The 17,613-nt window shown below is 40.9% G+C and overlaps 1 long non-coding RNA gene across 7 annotated transcripts in view; it reads left to right on the forward strand.

Moving 5' to 3' along the window:
* The window catches only part of LOC105471471 (uncharacterized), a 487,352-nt gene that overhangs the window by 90,970 nt on the left and 378,769 nt on the right, over positions 1-17,613 (forward strand). For 6 of the 7 annotated variants that reach the window (XR_011610730.1, XR_011610729.1, XR_011610728.1 and 3 more), the window contains exon 2: positions 4,725-4,807. This is a non-coding gene — a long non-coding RNA (uncharacterized lncRNA). The remainder of the gene's footprint in view (positions 1-4,724; positions 4,808-17,613) is intronic. The other variant, XR_011610732.1, reaches the window with a different exon arrangement.

Below are 17,613 nucleotides of genomic sequence, written 5' to 3' on the forward strand. Positions count from 1 at the left end.
TTACTCTGAGGATTAAGAGAGATTGTCTGTGTAAATTTCTTAGCACAGTATCTGAAACATAATTCAATAAATAGTAATTCCTCTTTACTCTTCTCTGTCACCTAAGACTGACCAAGATTTACATATATTCGTTGAAATAATGGAATTCCATGATTTGCGCAGATTCTGCATCCACAACTTAGTTGCTTTAAAAAAAATTACAATAGCACTAGACTTCTGTGTCATAAAGTCAAGTTAAAATTGTATTGATCAACTAGTAAACACTTCACTGTGGTATGTACTGAAGAGAATAATAAAATTATGAAAACTAGGTAATGTATAACTTGAAGGAGCTAAAAAATCCTGTTGAAAGACAAGGCTACCACTTTCTATCCACTCCCCACAATCCCCTCTCTCTCTCTCTCCCTCTCTCTCTCTCTCTCTCCCTCTCTCTCTCCCCCTCTGTCCCCCCCCACCCTCTCTCTCCCCCCCTCTCTCTCTCTCTCACACACACACTCCACCAACACAATAGTACCAGAAAGGAATATAAGGTAGTGGAATGGTTGGTCTTGATTACAGTCACTGGCAGGGTGTTTGCAGTAGAAGTGGATTATAAGTTAAGACTTGAAAGGTTGAATTTTGATGGGCAAATAGGAGCAGGGAGATTTTTATATTGCAGAAACATCATCAGCTGTACATAGGAAGATAAAAATAGACATACTATTGGGATCAAGAGACTAGTCAGAATAAAAGTGGCCAAGACTCATGTCTGAGGCATGGGGTCCAAGGTTTTAGAGACATTAAGTCCTAGAAGTTAAGCTGAGAGATTAGGAGTATATGTACTGGAAGACACTGTAGATCCAGTAGCTATTAAATCCACATGGTTTTTCAAGCATTGGAGCTTCAGATCTGGGAATTAATTTGGTAAATCACAAAAACACAACTACTTCATACTAAAAAAAAAAATGAACTTAATTTTTAGGATTACTTTTGAGTCTCTCCAGCATTTGGGAGTCAGCACATATATACTCTACTGAGTCATCCACTTGCCCATCCATGACTCTTCCATTTGCGGAGCTTCTGGGCAAAACACTGCTTTGCCAACATTGGTTTGGGAACTACTATTTACAGTCCTGGGCTCAACAGCATCTGAAGAAGAAGGGCCAACTGGGACATAGTCTTTCCAATGTTCTCTGAGGTCAAGGAGTACTGGTCTTTTCAGTGGAGCAGTAAAAATGATACCCAGGTTTTTCTGCCACTAGGTGTGGGCACTGTATTAATTTCCTAGGGCCTCCATAACAAAGTACCCCAAACTGGATGGTTTCAAGCAACAGTAATTTATTGACTTGAATTTCTGGAGGCTAGAAGTCTGAAGTCAAGGCATTGGCAGGGCCATGCTGCCTCTGAGAACTGTAGGAAAGAATCTTCCCTTGCCTGTTTTAACTTCTGGTGTTTACCATCAATCCTTGTTGTTCCTTAATTTCTAGATGCATCTCTCCGCTAACTGCTTCTACGTACATCACAGGGCCTTCTCACTTCTGTGTGACTGTATGCATTTTATCTCTCACAAGGGCACCATTCATATTGTGTTAAGGGCCCCCCCATACTCCAATAGGACTTCATCTTAATTTGACTACATCTATAAAGACTCTATTTTCAGAAAATACATATTGACAGGCACCAGGCATTAGGACTCCAACACAGTTTTTTTTTGAGTGACACAATCCAACTCAAAACAGAGACAATTATCTGAGAGATGAAAATAAGCCTCATGTGGATCAATAGAAACAGCTTTGCCTGAAGCTCAGGAATTTTAGGAATACGCTAATAGTGCTGGAAAATTCCTGAGCCTTGATTCTGTCCTTCCACACTTACTTCTACTTTTTGAGAGCTGAGTTTTAGTTATAAGGTATATTGCTTGAATGAAAAAAAATGCACAAGATTATGTAGAGATTTGAATTTATACATCCATTTCAAATTCATCACTATGTTTGATTTTCACAACAGAATGTGTAAGTCACAAATTATTATTGCTGACGGTTTAAATAAAACTTGTTTTCCACATGAGTGTCTGAACTAATTGAAAAATGAAACAAAATTCTAAGCAGATCAGCATGTTATTGCCTTATCGCCTGATTATAGTCATCTAAGAATATCATCCAGCTTCTTAACACTGACAGACTTGCCCGCCCCTGGCAATCAGCTCTTCAGTGGGGCCTCTAAGGGAAGACCTGGCCCTTTTACAGCTTCTTCCTAAAAAGAAAAGAGAGGTGCTGAACAGAGCGCATTCATGTTATTCTCCATAAATTTACCATTCAAATCACACTATTCCAATTTTTCTGGAGCAGAACAAGTAAAAGGGTAGAAAGAAGCTAGGAATGTTACCCTAATTGTGTTCTCATCACCTGCAAGGAAACATCAAAATTAGCAAAGAAACATTTGTTCCCAACATTAATTACCAACTTTTTTTTTCAGATGAGAAAAATGAGACTCAATGAAATACGATGATTTACTTAAGCTTTTTAGGCTATCTGCTAATTCTTTAAATTGTTTGATGCACCATCATTGCCTTCTGTTTGTATTATACACATGTTAAGCATAATATGGTATCTTTATGTTATGCTTGTCATATGGATTCTTTTAAGATATGATTTTTGTACCAGCAAACCCTGCTATCATGTATTTTGGATGATATAATTAATTCTTAGAAATCATGCTTTGCCATATTTTCCCAGTCAAAATGTATCATGTTGGCATCTTAAACTACAGTTGAACTCTGTAGTGCTCAGAATAACTGACTCCAGGGAAAATAAACCCTTTTATTATTTTAAGAACAAAAGTTGAACCTTGTCAAAAGAAGTTAAGGATGTTAAGTTGCCCTTTTGTAGCAGGAGTCTAATTATAGCCAATAATTGGCAATGATTCTATGATTATTATTGCCATCAGGTCTTATGTCTACAAAATCAACTTGTAAACATATTAAGGTACCAATCATGCTTAGATCTGTCTCTTTGGTGTTTCATAGCACTTAGCACAATCATAAATTATAAATATGGTATTTATTTTCTTGTCTATATCTTGCATGAAAATGTAAACTCAATTAGGAAAAGAATCACATTTGTTTTTTTCATTCTTGTTTCCAAGCACACTTTAGGCAAATTAACACAAATAAAGTGATTGAAGAAATATATGAATAAAACATTGTTATTTTTTATACATGTCGAACAATATAATACTTCTTTCATTCATATTTTACTTAGGTGATTTACATCTTTTTTAAGGTCTTAAGGCACTAAAATTTTTCTGACGGTTTTGATTTCCTTCCTCTTAGACAAGAATTTAGTATTGAGAGTAACAACATTTTATGGGGGTATGCATCCCTTGTCTTCACTACTACCCCAACTCTATTTATCTTCTAATATACCATGTCCTGTTTGTTTTGTTTCTTCCTAATTCTTAGCATAGTCCTTGTCCTGTTTGGGATTAATCCATTCATGCCTCAAAACAAGCATTTGCAGATACTTGAGTCAAGTTGGTAAAATTTATTGAATGTCGACATTTCAGATACTATAAATAAAGTATTATCTGTTAATATTTGTATAATGCTAGAACAAAAGTGGGAAAAGTATTTTTCCTGTCATTATTGAGTGTTATGGCCTTGGGTATTAATATTAATTTCTTTCAAAAAATAAAGACACTAAGCTCAAGAAAATTTGGGTAACTTCCCCGGTTCCACAACCTTCTGTTCCCACTTGTTTCACACTTCATTATTAATAGGAACTCGTATACTATAGTAAGCTGATTAAGAGAATTGACTTTGGAGCACAAGTGGCTTGGATCTGCACTCTTGCTAGCATCTACACCTGTTTGCTCTAAGACTTCTCTGAACTTTGTTTCTTCACCTGTACATTGGGAAAGTTTCTTTAATTGTGGCCCTTTACAGATACATCATGCATTTATAAGAGATGATCAATTACCTTGGGGTTATTCTGCTAATAAGTCAGTGGTAATCTGAGAATTATTGAAGCTATATGGCAATTGAATGAAAATGTCACTGCTTAGGGCTCCCATAGCAATTTCTAAGAATTCACTTTCTGCGTGGCTAGCTTCTTGTGAAAGTAGCCTTTCATCTTCTGTGGATATTTCCCATGACAACATCTGTAATCTTTTACCTTTCCAGAAGCCCCTGTACTTGGCTATTCTTATTCCCATTTCAACTCAACATCCACAAGCATTTTGTGCATGAACTACTTTATGCAGACACTACTTTCTTTAGAATGGCCTTTTATGCTTCTGACCTTGGTAATACATAAAAATTCACTGCCAGCCAAGGTTTAATCTTCGTGTTATACAGACAGCCATGCCCACCAGACAAAATATCATTATAAAATACTGTTCTGTCAAGGGGTAATATTTTATAGTTTCTTGAGTCTTTCCAAAATTTCTAGTGTATTTGTTTGCCCTTGAAACTTTCAGTGAATAATAAATATCATCCTAGAATATAACCAATAAACATGTAAATTTTCCACTGGGCAAAAAGAATATAATTTCCCTCACTATGAGAGACATGTTTTTGATTAAATGATCATTGGTTCCTAGGATCTAAAATATAACAATGGATAAGGTCAGGGTGGACCTCTTATGCTGGGACCTTGTAGCGCTAAGCACTATGCAGAACTCAGTTCCCCATTTCTCTTTCCTTTCTTCTTCTGTCTCATTTTCACTATTAATTGCTTTTCTCCCAGACAGGTACAGATGGAGGCAGTAGCATAGTAAAACATCAAAATCAAGCATCCAGCATCTGAATCCAAACAACACAAAGAACAAGGTAAGATGCCAACAGATAAGTACCCAAAACAGAGTTTATGTTTTCCAAAGGTTTTCAATTATATCCTTATCACTCTCTGCAACTTCATTTGCTGTCCCCATTAGTTAGTTCCCTATTGGCTATGTTTGCAAGGTCATCATTTCTTAACATTATTTAAAAGCCTTTAACTATGTAATCTCTTTGCCTCTGGAGATAACAATCCTAGTTTGTGTTATAAAGAGTATTGTGTGTTGTTTTCCATACAGCATTTTTAGATCCCTTATCCCATTAGGCCTTCATGACCCTTTGCACCATGTAGGACACGAAATTTTGTTTTAGGTGTCCAAATGAGACTTGGAGAAGCTGAGTGGCTTACATGAGGCCACAGAAATGATAAGGGCCTCAGCTCCTCTTTGCATCTGTAAACACACCTTATATCCTAAGAACACTCAAGGGGGTTCTCAGAAAGCTCCTTAAAGTGATAAGTTCAGAAGAGCATCCATGTAATTATGGTTCCATAGATTGCTCTGGGTTTCTGTATTTGGTACTGGAAAGATCTGAGAAGCTCTGACTAAAATATGGTCACATTACATTTGCTCTGCATTTTCCTCACTGTGCAACATGTAGATAATAACTGCATCTGGAAGTATCCCCCAAATGAAATTGCAGCAGCTTGGGGGATGATTTATTGTCATTGTCACAGTCCTGTCTGATGGTCTCAGAACCCCAGGAAGGGGTGTTTAGGCCACTATAGAAGAAAACACTGGAGCCCAGGAAGAGTCAGAAATTTCCCTTACTGTTTTAGATTTTCTCACTGCTTAATGTACTATGGAATTATTTTAGCATTCAATATCTATCTTAAAGTGATGTTACTCCAGAGTTGCTCTGAATGTTATAGAGGGAGCTATGATAATTGGGCACATACAGGTATCAAGTATTCAGCTTGATGCTTTAAATACATAATTTATTTAAGATTAGTAAAATTATAAGGAAGTTTTATTTGCCTACAATTTATGATATTAAAATTGAACCAAGGAGGTGACTATTTAGTATAAGTCAATCAAGTTTAAGATTAACAAGGACAAAATTCTATTATAAAATGTTGCCTAAAATACAAGTGCTTCTCTCATATTAACCAATAATGGTTTATTAATCAAATGGCTCTTAAATCTATCTATCTATATATTGAATTTCTTGCCATTTTTTCTATGAAGCATCCTTTATTTTCCTACTTCAACTTCATAGCCAGCATTTTCAAGGCTCCAAATTTTATTGCGACCAATCATGTCACCAACCTTTCTCTACATTAGCATTTTTTAATGTTTGAGCTTTAAGCCTATGAGTCAATACAAGAATCCATAATTAGACATGTGTTTTCTCCATCAGTGGACTCTATTGGTGGAATAGTTTCATATTGGATTCTGCAAAAATATAACATTTCAATATCTACTTTTGAGGTTATAATATTGTAAGCCACATCCTTAGATACTTGTTATAATTAAAACTTTAGTTTATTGGACTCCTATGTGTTTTCTAACATTAGGTGATGTAATATTTGCAACAAGCCTACATGTTAAGCATTGTTCACAATTTACAGGGGGTAACCTCAAATTCAGAAGAGTTAAATAATCAGTCAAAGTTGCATAGATAATAAATGATGAGGCTTCCATCTGAACACAATTCTGGCCAACTTTGACATCTATTGTTGTTCAGTGCTAACTTCAGGTCTTAGAAGCAAGCAATGTTTTCATGCAAGGGTGTGTCAGGATCTTCTTTGTTTTATACATATTAAGTTCTGTTATAGACCCAAGCTACAGACAGAACTTTAGCTCAGAGGTTTTGAAATCCCAGAAAATATGTCATGAAACTCAACATTTTAATAATACTAAACTATTTTTAGTTAATTCTATTTTTCATCAGAAGCAAGAGATAGTACAAGAGTAGCTGATGCAAAATCAAATTGCCAGCCAAAACAATTCTAACTTTTCCTAGATAAGCCTCTGCAATCAATATATTATTGAGCCGAGAAAAAATATCTAGCAATGCAGGGAATGTAAGTTTACATTAATGACCAGGGTCTTGGTCCAGCCTGCTTACACTCAAAATTTATCTTAGATACATTGAATGAATGCTTACTATGAGAAAATTGGCTGTTGAGAACAGGAATCTGCCTCAAAATGTTAAGATCTATTTGTAAGCTTAGCTAACCTTCATGTATTTCAAGACAAGCATAAACTATAAATCCTGGATTAATATACATGTGGTAGAGACAAGAAAAAGTATGAAAGACAAAGCAAGCTTTTGATTATATAGGGACACAAATTACTCCATCCTAGAGTTGGAAAGGACATTAGAGATAAGTGGGTCTGACCTTTTATCATATTTTATACATTATAATGGTAATATATTCCTAGGAAAGAAAACACAAAAACTCTGAAAAGAAAACCAGGAAAAATAACTCACACCTAGTCCTAACACTCAAACACAAACACAATATACTGTGCAGAATTTTTGTTTTTTCTTTCTATGAAAAAATTATTTTAACACAGTTTAAACCACATTGTATATAGTTTTATATATATATATATAAATTGTATAACTATATATAATTTGTATAGTTTGTTTTATTCAATAGTATATCATAAACATTATTCTATGGGATTATATAGTATTTCAAATAATAAGCCAAGAGAGATGTCTCATGCTTGTAATCCTAGCACTTCAGGAGGCTGAGACAGGAGGATTGCTTGAATCCAGCTGTTCAAGCCAGACTGGGCAACATAGCAAGACTTTGTCTCTACAAAAAAATAAAAATAAAGTTAGCCAGGCTTCATGGTACATGCCTGTAGTCCCAGCTACAAGGAAGGATGAGGTGGGAAGATTGCTTGAGCCCAGGAGTCCAAGATTTCAGTGAGCCATGATTGTACCACTGTACTCCAGCCTGAGTAACAGAGCAAGAATCTCTCTAAAAATAATAGTTATAATAATTTTAATGTCTAAGTAATATTCTACTTGGTGAAAAGATCATAGTTTGCTTAGCTAATCTCTTAGAATTGGATGTTTTTACTATTTCCCATTTGGGACCATCATATAAAATTCTACAACAATCATTTCCAAAATCAAGTTTTTAGTTTCTTCATATTAATTTTTAAACTAGGTTCCCAAATGTGTAATTACTAAGTAAATATATATGTATGTTCAAATTGCTTTTCAAATGGTTCTGTTACTCGTAATGAAAAGAAAATCTCATTGTCCACACTTTCACTAGTATTACAGAACACAAACACACATACACCTACACATGCTGTTGCAGGAATCAGAGGACTGGAGAGACCAAATGGGTGAAATAGAAGGATTTATTGAGTGCACTTCAGGTCCAGCAGATTCACATCCAAAAAGTTGAGCCCTGAACAAACACAGGGTTTCACTTTTATACATGCAACCAAGGGGGTTGGCCATCTAGTGGCATGAAACTTACAGGGCAGGCAAGCAGGCTTACAGAAACAGAACAAAGGCAGTGAATCATACAGTGACAGCTTTTGCAACTTGAGGAAAAACAGGAACTTATCAAGCTAAGGCAGGGTTTACAGCTGGTACCTGTCTTACTCAAGTATGTCTTGTGACCTTGTTATTTTACACGGAAGAGAAACAGGAATCTGTAAAACTTTGTGAGGTAACCTTGAGTTTCACTAAGGAAGGATTTACAAAAATGGAGGGGGAAGCTGGGAGAGGAGAACAACCTGTTTTCTCGTCCTTGCCTATAACTGGGAGGAGAGGGGGCTCTGAAGCACATTCCTTGAGGGCTCTGGTTTTGCAGATAATGTTATGTTATCAAATCCTTTTCAGAGCTCTGCTGCCTATCGCTAGGTTTTGGAGCTAGTCATCCTAGCAAGAGAAGACTTGTTCTTTTCTTTTACTTGTTCTTTCTTTTTACATTTTCTGCTTCATTCCCCCAATTTGATGCTTCTTATAAATGAAGTTTTATAGAAATCATCATCATCAGAATTTATCCCTTCATGAGGCCCTAGTTTCCTATTCAGCAGGGGTTGATATTAGTAGTTTGCCTGGTTACGGGAGCCTCAATAGCTGACTGCACGTTCTTAACAAGGAGGGGCAAAAGACAAGGAAGTATGAGGGAGCCCCCTAGTATGGCCAGAACTATTCCTACTAAGGTTTTAAATCCTCCAAGAGATGGAAACCAGCCCCCAAAGAGTGAATCTGGAGACCAAGTCTACCCTGGGACATGGGCTAATTTCTGGATTCTGGCAGCTGTTTGTTTGATGACTTTTCTATTGTCATCAATCTCTAGACAGCAATTAGTTAGGTTGAACTTTCTGCATACTTCTCCTTCTTGAGCTAGGAGGTAGTCTAAGGCCAGTCTATTTTGGTAGATGGCATTTCTCATTTGTGTAGCTTGCCAGGCTAACAGATTTAAGACTGTTACAGTATCATTAGTAATTAGCTCAAGTACTGCCTGTAATTTTATGATGCGGTTCAGCATGTATATAGGGGTGCAGTATCATCCCCACTTTCCATCTTCTGTCCAGGTGGCTGGGCCATAGTATTAGATTATTCTTTCAGGAGACCATTTATTGTCTTTCCAATTCCCTATGGTTATACCATCTCCTATGGTTATGCCCCTCTTATTTTTCCTTTTAGTTACATCATAGATGGGGTACCCTAAGACTTCCCCTTGCCTTAGCGGGATTAGAAAGAAAGAGGGCTTAATTGTTCTGAGTACACAGGCCCTTGACCATTTAGCTGGCAGTTGTTGATATGCCTGTGGCCCACAGATCCAGTAGAGGCCAGAGGGCACCTGCCAGGTATTTGGAACTTCAAGCTGGTACCAAGAGTGGTTTAAAGGAGGGAAATGGGAGAATGGACCTGGGTGCAGTGATTCAGAGTCATTCTTTATGCCTCTTCATAAAGTTTTTCCTAGTGTCTCATTGTAATATTGCTGTCCTAGGCAAGTTAATTCTCCTACTGGGTCTGTACAGGCTTTTCCCCAGCGAGCAATGCACAATCTCCCGATAATACAGGTTTTTAAGTGTCAGACACTCAAGCTTGTGAGTGTTAGTTTGGGGGAGGGGATGGTCACAGTAAAGTTATATTGAGGCATTATTTCCTTTGCCTCCCATGGCCACTGGTCCCCATGTTTGTTCCCCTACAGATGTAACATGAAGAGACAGGTAAGCTGCTGGCTATGCTTTCTGTCAGCTGGGCGAATAGATTTTTGGCTATGGGAGGGGATTCAGGCAATTTCTGTTTAATCTGCTCATAGAATGACTTGAATTGTTGGGCTGAACGACCCGGATTTTCTTTATAATACACAGAAAATTATTTTTTAAGATAGTTTTCCCCCTTGGATTCTTGGTTAAATAGGAATGTCCTATTAGTGCTCGTGTTCTTCTAGTCCATATTGGTGAATTTGGCTCCAGGATTGTGAAATTTACAAGATTGCAAGCATTGTTTTACAATTTAGGTCTGCTTGGATTTGGGTAAACATGACCTGCTTTTGTTTAGTAGTCAATGTCACACAGTCCCAAGTGGAGCAAGCAGGGGGGTTCTTACATTTATACGACAAGTTGTTACAGGGGCGATGAAGTCTTTAAACATTGCCTGGCAGACATTGAAGTACAAAGATATAGTAACATACATAAGGCTAGTTATTCCCTGGGTCACAGATTGAGTAGGTGGTCTGATTGTGAGTACAGGTTCCTAGGTGGGTTCTGGTACACTCATAATGAGTATGGTACAATAGAGTTCTGGTTATAGTGCTCCCTGACCATGTAGTCTGAGAACATTGGGGGCATCCTTCCAATCCTTCCAAGAGTTCTTTTAACATAGATAAGGGGATTAGTAAGAACAAGGTAAAGAGTGACATACTTACACCCAGCATGAACAGAAAAGGCTTTCTTCTGGTGAAGGAGGCTGACTAAAGCAGCAGAACAAAAGAAAAACAACTAGTATTACAAGGAAAACTATTAGACCCAATATTTCTAACTATATTACTTTACTCCAGCTTTGGCTGTGCATAGGCTTGTCAGCTCCTGGGGTGACTAGAGCAGAGCGGTTGTCTCCTCAAGCTTCAGCTGTCCATAGACTGGTCAGCTTCCAGAATGACCAGTGTAGGGCAGTTGCTAGCTCCATTGGCAACCTCTTCTCACCGTAGGATCAGGCGAATGGGATAATCTGGTTCCTGTTGGCTGGTCCACTTGTCCTGGGCTGCTGGTTTCAGCCAACTGTGGTGGACCCAAGGTAAAATTCCTGCAACTTTAACAGCTGTGGAAATGGACAAGACTACAGTATGGGGCCTATCCCATATGGGTCCCAAAGTGGTTGGATTCCATTTTTTAACCCAAACAGAGTCCCTGGGTTTAAAGGAGTGTGTTGGGTCTTTCAGTCTTATGGGCATTCTTTCCCATACCCAACCATGAATTTCTTGCATGACTATTCCTAAAGCCTGTGTTTGCCTTCTCAAAGATAATTTCCCTAGTTCACAGAGATCACCCTTAATTTGATCTATGATTGGAGGTGGCCGGCCAAACGAGATCTCATAGGGCACCTGACTCGGAGGTGCACCTGACTCAGAGGAGAACCATGGGCAGGACCTGATCCCATCTCAGATGGGTTTCTTGGCAATATTTTTTCAGTAGCTGTTTGAGTTTCTGGTTAATGCGTTCTACTTTTCCTGAGCTTTGTGGCCGGTAGGCTGTGTGTAATTTCCATTTTATTTTTAACAGTCGTGTTAGTCCTTGAACTATTTTAGCTACAAATGCTAGCCCATTGTCTGACCCTAGAGTCAGGGGCAGTCTGAATCTAGGGATAATGTCCTTTATTAGCACAGTAGTTACTTCTCATGCTTTCTCTGTTCTGGTGGGGAAAGCCTCCATCCATCTTGAAAAGGTGCAGATGAGTACTAACATGTACCAATAGCCCCCTGCTTGGGGCAGCTCAGTAAAGTCCATGACTAGGTTTTCACAGGGTATGGCTCCCATTTCTTGAATTCCTGGGGGCCGAATGGGCCCCACAGGACACATAGAAATGATGTCCCAGTAGTGTTTCTAGTGCCACTTTTCCTATATGAGTTCCTTGATGGAATTGCTTCACAAATCTAGGGGCTACTATTTCAGGGATGGCTAGCCTCCTGTTGGAGAATCTCCACCATTCTCCTTTAATGTAACTTCCAGTTTCTTTGGCAAAGCAGGCGCTTTCATTTGGAGAATAATTTGGAACCTCTAGAAGGGGAGGTTCTGGGAGGAGAGGTAAAGCTATGGCTTCCTCTTTACAATGAGGGGTAGCCGTTGCTGCCTGTTTTGCCTCTCTGTCCACTTTTCTGTTTCCTTTGACCTCTAGTGTTCCTGCTTTTTGGTGTCCCTTGCAATGTATAGCTGCCACTTTCTTTGGGGCCCATACAGCATTTAAAAGCTGTAGAATTTTTTCTTTATATTTTATTTCTTTACCCCAGCAATTATGAGTCCTCTTTATTTATATATAGCCCCATGAAAATGCAACATGGTGAAGGCGTATTTGGAATCTCTGTAGACATTGACCTTTTTGTCTTTTGACACCAGAGAGCTCTTGTCAGGGCTATTAGCTCTGCTTTCTGTGCTGATGTTCCAGTAGGCAGAGACTGTGAGCCTCTATCACTGAGTCTACTGTTACTACTGCATACCTGGCCCACCAGACCCCTTCTAGTACAAAACGGCTTCCACCTGTAAAGTATTTTACGTCTGGATCCCTGAAGGATTGGTTGTGAGATCCCTCTGGCTTGAGAACACCTCGTCTACTGCATCTACACAACAATGAAGGGGGGCTCCTGGTCCCGGTTCAGTTGGGAGTGAGGTAGCTGGGTTTAGGATATTTATTGTCTGTAGAATTATGCAATAATTCTCGCATAGGGGCCCTTGATATCGAACCATTCTCGGATTTGATAACCACTGGTGTCCTCTCTGATCCATTAAAGTTACAACCAAGTGTGGTACCCGGATGCTCAGTTGCTGTCCCATGGTCAGTTTATCAGCTTTTTGTGCTGGTAGGGCTGTGGCAGCTGGTGCTTTAAGGCACAGAGGCCATCCTAGTGCCACAAGATCCAATTCCTTGGATAAGTATGCCACTAGATGATGCCATGAGCCTATGACTCGAGTTAGGACCCCTATTACCATTTGTTTTCATTCATGGACATGCAGAAAGAAAGGTTTAGTTAGATCAGGCAGTCCTAAGACTGGGGCCTGGGTTAAGCCTTCTTTGATTTGTTTAAATGCCCTATCTTGGTCAGCCTCCTAAAGGAGGGGTTCCCTTCCGCCGCTTTTGTGGCTTCATATAAAGGCCTGGCCATCAGTGATAAATTTGGGATCCAAATGTGGCAGAACCCTGCTGCCCCCCAAAATTATCTTATTTGGTGCTGGGTGGTTGGAGCTGGAAGTGCACAAACAGCCCACTTTCGCTCACTGCCTAGCCATCATTCCCCTTGATTCATTTCAAAACCTAAATACTAGACTGTTTTGGAACAGATTTGAGCCTTCTTTCTGAACACCTTATATCTGGTTTTCCACAGGAGGTAAAGGAGGTGTTGGGTTCCCTGGAGGCAGTCCTCTTGCATTGGATCTACTGGAAGCAGGTCATCTATATATTCCAGCAAGGCACAGTTGTCATTTGGCTAGGTGTAGGCCTTGAGATCTGAAGTCAGTGCTGCTTCAAAGATTGTGGAAGAGTTTTTGAACGCCTGTGGGAGTCTTGTCTGGGTGAATTGCCATTCACTCCATTGAAATGCAAAGATGAGCTGACTAATTGGTACCAGGCAAAGACAGAAGAATGCATCTTTCAGGTCTAGGCAAGTAAACCAGACAGCACTTGCTGGAATAAGTCCCGTTAAAGAATATGGGTTAGGTACCACTGGGTGGATGGTCACTGTAGCCTCGTTCACAGCACATAAGTCCTGCACTAGCCTATATTCACCAGACAGTTTCTGTGCCGGCAGGAGAGGAGTGTTCAAGGGTGACTGGCATTTGACTATGATTCCATGTTTGAAGAGTTGCTCTAAGTGTTTGTGAATGCCCCATATGGCTTGTTGGAAAAGTGGGTACTGGTGGAACTGAACTGGGGTTGCCCCTGGTTTCAACTCTACTACTACTGGTGCCTGACTTTTAGCCAGCCCAGGTGGGTTGTCTTCAGCCCATACTCCAGGCATTTTATTAAGTAGCCCATACAGTTCATTTATTCCCAGTTCTGGTGACCCTTTTGTGTATAGTCTCCATTTGTCAGTCTGTGGGATGGTAAGGGTTATCACCATGGCCTTTGGGAGAGTCAGGTTTAAAGTCATACCTCCTTGTGGCCCAAAAGCAATCTGTGCTTACAGTTTTTGGAGTAGGTCTCTTCCCAGCAGGGAAACTGGGCAATTTGGGAGGTATAGGAATTCATGTTGAACTTCTTGTCCTCCTATGACACACCTCCTTTGCTGACAAAATGGCCTTTTCTCTGGGACCCCTGTAGTCCCAACAACAGCTGTATGGTGTTTGCATAGTGGCCTTATGTCCTGGGTCACCACTGAATGTTCAGCCCGGGTGTCTACCATAAAGTCCACCCCACTTCCACTGTGACCAGGGGCTCCTGGGGGCCTACGGTGATGGAGCCTGGTCTAGCCTCGTCTTCATATCCTCCAGTCCCTGTCAGCCTGGTCAGGTTGGTATTCAGTTCCCTCAGGGTGCAGCAGCCCTTGGCTGGTGGCCTGTTTGTCTCACAGCCTTGGTTATCTTCTTCATTGTCCTATCTTCACTCATTTTTCCAGTGTCCTCTCATTTTGCATTGTGCACATTGATTCCTGTCTAGCCTTGGCGGGCTTCCGGGCCTCTGCCCAGCCTGGCCCTTCCCGTGCCTGCGTCTGCATCCCTTGGCGATGCCAGTTTCCCTTTCTGTGAGGGTTGCTGCAAGCAGATCAGTCTTTTTCCTAAGTGTCCAATCAGCTTCCTTTTTTGCCTCCTGGTCTTGGTTGACGTACACCTTGGTGGCTACTTTTATAAGCTGAGTAGCATTCATGCCTGCGAAACCCTCTGGCTTTTGCAGCTTCTGCCTGATGTCCCCCTGGGCTTGTCCTACAAACACTGTATTTACCATGCACTGATTTTCAGTAGCCTCAGGGTCAAACAGAGTGTAAAGCCTGAATGCCTCATAGAGTCTCAGTTCCTTGAAGCACTTCTGAGATCTTTCCTAAATTGATTGCCTTATTTTTGCCTTCCCTTAGCCCTCGCAAAGTGCTGCTTGGTACTTCTGCAGGTGCTGAAACTGGGTTGCATCATTTGGGTCCCAGTGAGGGTCTGCTTCCCAGTAAGCGTATGCCTGGACATTAAGTGTGCCTTCTGGGACATTGGCTTCTAGCCAGTGGAGGGCTGCCTGGGTCACCCTTCGGCACTCTTCAGTATTAAACAGCATTAGAAGGAGTTGCTTGCAATCTGGCCAGGTTGGATTGTGTGTCAGGAAGATGGACTGAATTAGACCTATGAGGGCCTGTGGCTTCTCTGTATAAGAGAGGCTATGGTGTTTCCAGTTTAGAACAGTGGTTGAGAAAGCTGATAAATGAAGGTTTGTTGCCCCTCTTGAATCTGGTCATGTTCATCATAATAGAGGGGTCCCTGCATTTCCCAGAGGGGCATCGGCAAAGCCCAAGTACGGCCAGACTGGAGACAGCTTGCCTGATCATCCTGACTTTCCTCCTTGAACCCCTGGGGTGGGGGCTCTGGTTCCTCCCTCTGGGGTGAAGCTTGGAGTATGTCATCATCTGACTCTGACTCCATGTGGGTCATTGGCCCTCGCAAATGGGGCATCATGAAGTACAAGGAGGAGGGATTTCTGTTTCCTCTGGTGGCTCCTGTAATAGTGGTTTTTCCTGTCCTTTATATGATTCCTCCTTTATTTCCAAGCTGCCAGTGAAACTGGCTTGACTTTCACTTTAGGCTCAGCTCCAGCTTGGAGCATCTTGCAGTAAGCCACCAGGCAGGGCTGTAACCATGTAGGTCAATTTTGGACCACACTTAGCCACGAGTCAATGTAAGGAAACTTGTTTGGGTGCCCTGGCTGTCCTCCAGCACTGGTTATCACCCGATGTACATGGCCAATTGTTTTTTTTATACTGTCCCTTCAACCGGCCACCTGACATCAAAAGAAGGCCATTCTATTTCACACAGAGTTCTTAACCTCTAGGGGGGTCAACTGGGTTCCATAATCCCCCTTGTAACCTTTTTTAAAGTTCTTTAACATGTATTCTAATGGAGTGGGTTTTGACAATTTCCCTCCCATTTTCTTCCAGTTATGGTACAACACACTCTCTCTCTCTTTTGCTTCAGACCAATGAGACCACCCCCCTCACAGGAGTTTTCAGACACTGCTTAGCTTTGGAGTGTTTGTTAATCTCCCACAATTACTAAATTGTGGGGTACCTCCCTGAGCCATATGCAGATCACCACTAGTCTTTGTTGGTCCCACAATTCCCACATATCATACGGTCTATCTAAGAGACTGCAGCCCTCACACATCACTGCCCGCATTGGATCCTCCTGGAACTGCCTCTTTTACAAGCACTCACACACTTTCCCACTCCTAGTTCCTTTCTCAACCAACTTAGAGAGTCACTTTCTCATCCTGGGTTGGATGGGGTGTAAGTTTCCCCAACTTTGCGAGCCACTCTCACGTCCTGTACCGGGCTACTAGTTACACCCTGGGAGGTGATCAAGCTCCCCTTCCATCCTTATGGGATGGGTCCTGCCTTGGGTCCCAAACCTTACCATGGTCCTGAAGCACACTGTCCCAAGAATTGTCCTGTAGCCCCTTAGGTTCCGTTGTGCTGTCAGGAAAGGGCACCAGGTTGTGGGAGAACTGATCTCCTTTCTGTGTTGAAGTTCTCCCAATGGCACCTGGGGTCATGGGTCTCCCCTTGCCTGGGGTTCAAGTCCCACAGGCAAAGGAGACAGTAAACCTGTTGTCTCCAATCCCAGAAGAGCCCCCAGAAAAATACTGCAGGAATCAGAGAACCAGAGAGACCAAATGGGTGAAACAGGAGGATTTACTGAGTGCACTCAGGCCCAGCAGATTCACATCGGTAAAGCTGAGCCCTGAACAAAGACAGGGCTTGACTCATACATGCAACTGAGGGGGTTGGCTATGTAGCAGCGCAAAACTTACAGGGCAGGCAAACAGGCTTACAGAAGCAGAACAAAGGCAGTTAATCATACAGTGACAGCCTTTGCAACTTGAGGAAAAACAGGAACTTATCAAGCTAAGGCAGGGTTTATAGCTGGTACCTGTCTTACTCAAGCATGTCTTGTGACCTTGTTATTTTACACAGAAGAGAAACAGGAATCTGTAAAACTTTGTGAAGTAACCTTGAGATTAACTAAGGAAGGATTTACAAAAATAGAGAGGGGAGCTAGGAGAGGAGAAACACTTGTTTTCTCATATTTGCTTGTAACTGGGAGGAGAGGGGGCTCTGGAGCACATTCCTTGAGGGCTCTGGTTTTGCAGATAATGTCATGAAATCCTTTTCAGAGCTCTGCTGCCTATCACTAGGTCTTGGAGCGAGTCAGCCTAGCAAGAGAAGACTTGTTCCTTTCTTTTACTTGTTCTTTCTTTTTACATTTTCTGCTCCAATGCAAAACACACAAATTTGACAGGCAAAACCATTTTGCTTTACTCTTTAATACTACTCCCTTTGGACTCAGGCAACCTTGTATAGGTTGTATGAGGGCATGGTTATACTTATGGGACCACTCTGACATTCTTCAAGACTTACCTGTCTCCAAGAGACAAGTATTTCACAGGGCAAAGTGGAATTTCCA

This window comes from Macaca nemestrina, chromosome 12 (assembly GCF_043159975.1).
Source record: "Macaca nemestrina isolate mMacNem1 chromosome 12, mMacNem.hap1, whole genome shotgun sequence".
Classification (NCBI taxonomy): domain Eukaryota; kingdom Metazoa; phylum Chordata; class Mammalia; order Primates; family Cercopithecidae; genus Macaca; species Macaca nemestrina.